General features: G+C 30.1%; 1 pseudogene; it reads left to right on the forward strand.

The window, feature by feature from the left end:
- The first annotated feature begins 4,043 nt into the window (after positions 1 to 4,043).
- On the forward strand, positions 4,044 to 4,778 carry LOC149546389 (uncharacterized; annotated as a pseudogene).
- Positions 4,779 to 7,280: the final 2,502 nt, after the last annotated feature.

Below are 7,280 nucleotides of genomic sequence, written 5' to 3' on the forward strand. Positions count from 1 at the left end.
TGATTTCATTTTGATCACAAATTTGATGCATCAGATCCATTCACATGTATATATTTTCATAGGATTTTGTTTAATAAAACTCCCCTCCTTCAATGTTAAGAATATATATATATATCATTAGTAATTATGATCAAATTGAAAGTTTACAACCAACCATCTACGTTTCTAAATTAGAATTTTCATAATTAAAAGTCACTCTATTTTCAAATTCAAAATCTTGTCTAATTAAATTCTCAATTCCATTACAATTCTAACCCAACTCGATTCAAAATCTAATTTCTTTCATAATTGGAACTAGGGTTTTCTACTTATTTCTTTGTAACCAATTAAAACAACATGCATATCTATATTCCAATTTCAAAATTGAAGATTCGTTCATAGAGTATTATTCAGACACACATAACAGACATGATGAAGATAGGGAAGAGGAAAAGCGAAATGAGATATGCAAAAATCACAAGTGTCTACCTGGACATTGATGCTAAATCGCCTCTCTTCATAATCTACACAGTGAACCCTCTTTCTTCTCTAGCATTCGCAACTCCTTCTAGAACTAACCCCAAGAGACTAGGAGTACCAGAAGATAAAGATTTCTCAAGAAGCCTCTAGAATGTCTCTAGAAACAATCCAAGAGATAAGATAAACATTGACAACTAAGCGCAAGCCTTATCCCGACCTTCTAGATGAGTGATGACAAAGATAAGGTTGTAGACACCATGTGCTCAATTGGTACACTAACTCCCATGTTGTAGATAACTCATGCATAAAGAGGTGCGCAAACTCCTAGGTGAATAATTATTAAAATAATGCATATTACTTTATTAATATTCACTTGACTTTTATTTTTAATTTCTTTTCCACTTTAAATTTATTTTTGAAACTTAATTAATAAAATATTTATTAACTTAGATAATAATATAATTTAGTCATTTATTTAAAAATGAGCTCTAAATATATTATTATTAAATCAAATAAATATTACCACGTTCTAACTTTAAACTTATAACCTTCACCTTCAAATAAATAAATTTACTTAATTCTTTTTATTTAATTAATTTTCCAATCAATTAAATAAATTCAAATATTAAAATATCATATTAATTTTCTATTAAATTAAATCCTTAATCAAATCTTTCAATTAGATTTAATTAATAGAAAATACACCAAGAACTCATGAGGTAAAAATATGAAAACCCATCATAGCAAAACACATACCAAATCAAACCAAATGGCTATAATCATGAATTACATCATCTGACACATTTAGAGGGTACTAGACTCGGATACTTGCCCTAATTCTAGGACAAATGGTTTAAGGGTCTAGGATTTGGACTTGAGAACATATCTCCCTTCTCTTACCATTGAGATAGTGCGATAGGGTATGCTCATCCTGAAAATTCAGGAAGTTGATACTCGGTACCTACAACCTGCATAAAATTCATGCATGTACATACACAATATATTCTAAGCTAAACAGAAAATGGTAGGAAGTGGTGCATCATGTAGATCCTGACTAGCAGGTGACTACGACTCCCTTCCTTAACTAAATCAGAAATGCCATACAAAAGCGAATACACACACCATACACATGCAAGTATGGGGTAAGTAACCATAAGAAAGCACGTATGATAATAATCCATCTAGCTAAACATCATCAATAGCTGAGAATAAAGTAATGATCATCATGCATACATGAAATGTAGAATCCAAGTCATCTCATCATATAGCAACTGAATTTGAAACACATCATCTGATAATGTCACAACAATGCTACTAAACACCAAACATGAAATTGGCCTAAAGAGTTCGGCATTGATAGCAACAATGTAACCAAGAAAATGTACGCTAGGGGTAGGCACTACAGATGTGCTAGGAGGCCATGATCATGCTAGTCCACTCATAATTTCACTTTACTAGTTTAATAAGAAACGGGTGAATAGAAAGACTAGTATACCTCCTTATATGAAATTATTAGACCCCAAGAATCTTAAAACATGTAGAGCGCATAGGCCTCATAGGATTTTATCTAAAACCACATCATGAAACTTATGAGGATATGTTAGAAACTTATCAAAAATATTACCCCCATCCTTATTCAAGAGGATTTGGATCTATGACCTCACTCTAATGGCATGTAGGAATTGATGAAATAACCAAAGAATCCAAGAATCATTTGTAAAGAAAACACTTATCACATGAAATAAATAGAGAAAATATAATATACCCCATAAGGACCCTTAAATTATGAATCAATTTCACAAATGCAAAATATTAAATATAATTACAATGAACGAATGAATTTCATTATAGAAAGCAAGATATCCCCTAATCCTGAATTTAGAAGAACTAAAGAAATACATAGTAGGAGCTAAACTAAGCTTACCTACCAGTAACTAAAACTAGAAAAAAATGAATTGAATAAAATGTACCTAAGTTTAGCTTAAGTGAAAAAAGCAATTTAAAAACTTAGTTAATAAATAATTAAATAATATGTTCTAGTTTCTTTTAGATATCTTCTCTAGATTATTTTGCTATAGTGGTTAATGAATATACATTGATTTTTTCTTCTCAAGTGTTCATTATCCTTACAAATAATTATTTCAAAAAAATTAATTATTGAAATTGTCTATAGTTTTCAATTATAAGCTTCAATCACATGTAATCATCTTACAATTCTTAAAATTGTTAAGAAGTTTAAATTCTAAGTCCTATGCATACATTTTTTAAGTTGTTAAATATTTTATTATTAATTCAATAATGTCAAATATTTATAATTCTAGAAACGTAAAATATTTTTTTTTTTAAATCAATTCAAGATATAATATTTGCCTACTTGTGATCATGTAACTTCTTGAATAAATTTATAAAGAATGAGAATAACAACTTTTTATGATAAAATATTTTCATAAAAAAATTTAATATGCAATTATTATAATATAAAATAACTTCCATATATACTAGTTCATAATAGTTATGTAAAATTATAATGATCCATGATAACAATAAAGAGAAGGAACACTTGATATCATAGACAAAAAGAGAAAACAGAAGAATAAATATTTCTTCGTATCTTAATTATATTATATATTACATATTTATTATAAATTTACTCTTAATATTAAATAATTTTATATAAATTCAAAATGTTATATAATGATTGAAACAAACATGATAGCCACAACTTAATAGGATGTTAATAGATATATTTAAAAATCTTATAATAGGTGTTCAACTCAACCATCAAACATATTTTAGATAGTATGTACTTTAACTTCCATAGCACCCTATTATATAAGGGAAATGACCATGGTTATTGAGGAGACATTCCCCAATCTAACCTAGCATCCAATACTCCATATTAGATAAATGTCATAAATAGCATGAGACTAATCCCCTACTAATGAGATCCCCCTCCACAATGTTCAACGTATGAACTCGCTCAACCTCAAGTCTTTTTAAATTTCCTTGTGCCAGAAAGAAGATTGTGCAAGCAATTTAAAGGTACTAACTAATCTTCAAACAAATTTTACCAAAGACAAAAAAGTCAAACATGATTCTTTTTCAAATCACAAAATATATAGATCAATTTTTTTAACAATCACAAATATTTTCCTTTTTTGACATTTAGTCAATAGTACAATTTGTAGGGAGGATATTTGTGTCCCAATTCAAATAGACAATCTTGAAGGTACATTTGTTCCAAGCATTTATCTTAAAATGTCATTTCATACCCAAGAAATGGCATTGTTAAATATGGTACTCGTTCTTTGTTTTGGCTTAGGTCTTGTTAATTAGAGTCAACAAATATGACACTTTAGATCGATAGATATTTCTTCAAATTACATCTCATTCTTATAAGCTATCTTAGCGTACAAGCTTCATATGATGGAATTGGCTGAAATCAATTCCTGAGGCTCTTTGTCTTTTCTCTAGAATGAGATAAAAATGGGAGAATCAACCAGAAACCTATTTCTTCTAAATGAAGTTGAATATGAGAGGTACAAATTTGAGAAAGATAAATTTCAATCAACTAGAAGATAAGGATGAATTCTGATATATGGTGCAGGCTACCAGAAGAAATACTAATAATTATTTTAGCCAAGCTGCCCACTTTGGTGATAATGAAGTTTAGAACAGCTTGTAAACAATGGAATTTTCTTCTCTCTCCATCCAAGACCTTCAAAAGGATAATAGCTTCAATAATTCCCTATTCTACCCCCTCTTTTTTTATTGGATGTCTCTGTCCTTCACACTAGATAAGCACTCTCAACAACAATTTATATCTTCTTCAATTAGGACACAATTCCCATGTATATCAACTCTTCTTAGAATTTTTGGCACTTGACTTCATCAATAATGTTACTCCCTACAAGAGTGTGCTCTATTTTTCCAAAGAAAAAACTCCCACTTTGTTCGCAATCCTATCAGAAAAACATGGGAAGAGCTCCCCCCTCCTAATCAACTTCGATGTTATGATTTCATTTGATTGTCCTTTGATGACTCCACAAGGGTTTGCATCTTAGTCATTGGAATAACTCTAAAGGTTGGAAACAATAACAATATGGTGGTGGAGGTTTTCAATTCACAAACTAATTCCTAGACCAAATTGTAGATGAATACAATAAGATCAGTTTAGGGGAAGGGGTTTACTCTAGAGGTAGTTTGATTGGATTAACTCAACTTTCCTTGGGTTGAATAGATGCAAGTTTGATGTTTTTTTATTAGATTTGAAAAAGAAGTGTTGGGGTTTTATTGGTCACTATATCCATGTCATTTAGTCATATTTAGAAATATTTTCTCATGATGATAAATTATTGAAACTAGCATTTGAACATTTGGGAAAACTGAAGATTTTTAATTTTATGGCACTTATGAGAAATTTTATGAGTGAATTTGTTATAATAGTTTTGAGAAGTGGTAATGATAACATGTTTTGGGTAGGATGTTGTAATTCTTTAAAATAACTGAGAGGGGGGATGAATAAGTTATCTAATGTCCAAATATACTAATAAAACTTTTTAATACTTAACAAATTTATATCCATAAAACCATATCATGCATGCATCCATTAGAAAAAAATAATACCTTCACTTAGTAGGTCACTATCCTAGGTCAAATTAATTTTGTATAAATGCAAGCATGAAATACCAAAAACTCATTCACACAATTTGACACAAGGATTTTATGTGGAAACCCAATTTGTTAAAAGCTACCAGTAACTTGCCACCAATTTTTACTCTTCTAAAGTGATGTCCTATTAAAGGTTACAAGCCACATTGTTAAATGTGACCTTGTTAATGGATTTCAATCACCCTGTTAGGAGTGAGCCTTATTATAAAACTTTAAAAAATTCCATTAGAATCTCAATCGTTAGAAAAGAAATCGGGCCCTATTTTATCAAGAATTGTGGGCTGACATGTTGTAGGTAATTATAACCTTAAAGTGGAAAAAATATTGTATAAAAAGGGTTAAGGTTATAGATTTCATAATGTGCAATGCAAAAATTGCTTCTTGTGGTGGTATTGAAATGTAAGGGATTATGGATTGTGATTAGGTTGTAATCACTGGATCATAATAATATTGGACTTATTTTTTAGTGGATGTAGCCTAGGGTTTGGGTGAGCCACACTAAATCTTTGTGTCTTGTGTTTTATTCTATGTGATTTATTATTTTATGATATTGGTTATATTTGGATGTAATTGTTATTTTTTCCTATAGTTAATCCTAACAAGTGGTATCAGAATGAGGTTATTTTTCAACTATCCACTACAAAAAAGTCTCATGGTTGAGTGGGAGCAATGGAAGATGAGGGTAAGCTAAAACTTGACAAGTTTAATGGGTAGAAATTTTAGTTATGAAAAATTCAAATGGAGTGATCTCTTTATTAGAAGGACTTACATAAGCCTTTGGAAGGAAAATCCAAGAAATAGGGAACTATCATAGATGAGGACTAGGAGATTTTAGATAGAAAGGAACTTGAAAGCATTTGAGCATGCTTAGCACCATCAATGACATTTAACATTACAAAAGCAGAGATGATGGAAGAGTTGATGCAAACCCTAATGACACTATATCAAAAGCCCTTTGCTTTAAACAAGGTATTTTTCATGAAGTGTTTATTTAATATGAAGATGGTAGAAAGTGGATCTGTTGTGGGTCATTTAAATGTATTTAATACTATTACTAGTTAGTTATCTTTTGTAAATATTAAATTTGATGAAGAAATTAGGGCTCTCTTGATCTTGTGTTATTTTCTTGAAAGTTGGAATGGCTTGGTAATGGTTGTGAGTAATTCTATTTCTGAATATAATACCCTAAAATATGATTATGTGAATGGTGTTATTTTAAGTAAGGAAACTCATAGGAAAACCTCAAGTGGATTTACATTAGGAATTTCTTTGAATGTAGAAAGTAGAATGACTAAGAGAGGAAATAATCCTAGAAATCATGGGAAATCAACAACAAAGTCAAAGGGAAAGAGGTCTCAATCTAGAGAACCAAGAGATTGCTAGTAATTTATGGAAAGCTAGGGCATAAGAAGAAAGATTTCTAGACTTGATGGAATAATGAAGTGTTGGAAATATAAGAGGAGTAACTAAGAGGGGAAGGGTGAAACTGAATACTGCCGATGCTTGGTAAACACACATAAAATGTTGTAACTCAAAAAAGTTTTAATTATGCAAATCTTTATATGTTATCTGAGATTACCCTTACTTTAACATAGTTGCAAACACATAAAAGAAAATAGCATGAACACATTTGACCCCAGGATTTGATGTGGAAACCCAATTTGGGAAAAACCACCAATTGTAACTAGTTATTATTGTCACTCTTCTAAAGTGAGCCGGGCTATTAGGAGCCAACCTTGTTAAAGGTTACAAAACACACTATTAGGTGTGACCTTGTTAAAGAATTTATTCACCCTCTTAAGAAAATTCAATAGAACTGCCACCTTGTTAGAGGATTTATATATAGCTATTAAGAAAACTTTGTTAAGAGATTTAGATCACTGCTACAATGGTTATAGAGTAAAAATGAGATGACCTGATTTGAATGCAACTTTTTTGTTGATTACAGATATCTGTTATGGCTTGTACTTGATCCTTCCTAATTGAATATAGCTTTTTTGCTCCACAAAGATATTTTGTTTATCCTTCAAATTTTCTTCCTTTCATCATCATTAAATCTTCAATACATTAATCACATCTTCACACACTTTTTAAATCCAAAACTTGACCTTATACTTATATCTTTCATATTGTCAAGTCAGCTCATATTA

Source organism: Cupressus sempervirens, chromosome 7 (genome assembly GCF_028749045.1).
Source record: "Cupressus sempervirens isolate cs-2001-9-10 chromosome 7, ASM2874904v1, whole genome shotgun sequence".
Classification (NCBI taxonomy): Eukaryota; Viridiplantae; Streptophyta; class Pinopsida; order Cupressales; family Cupressaceae; genus Cupressus; species Cupressus sempervirens.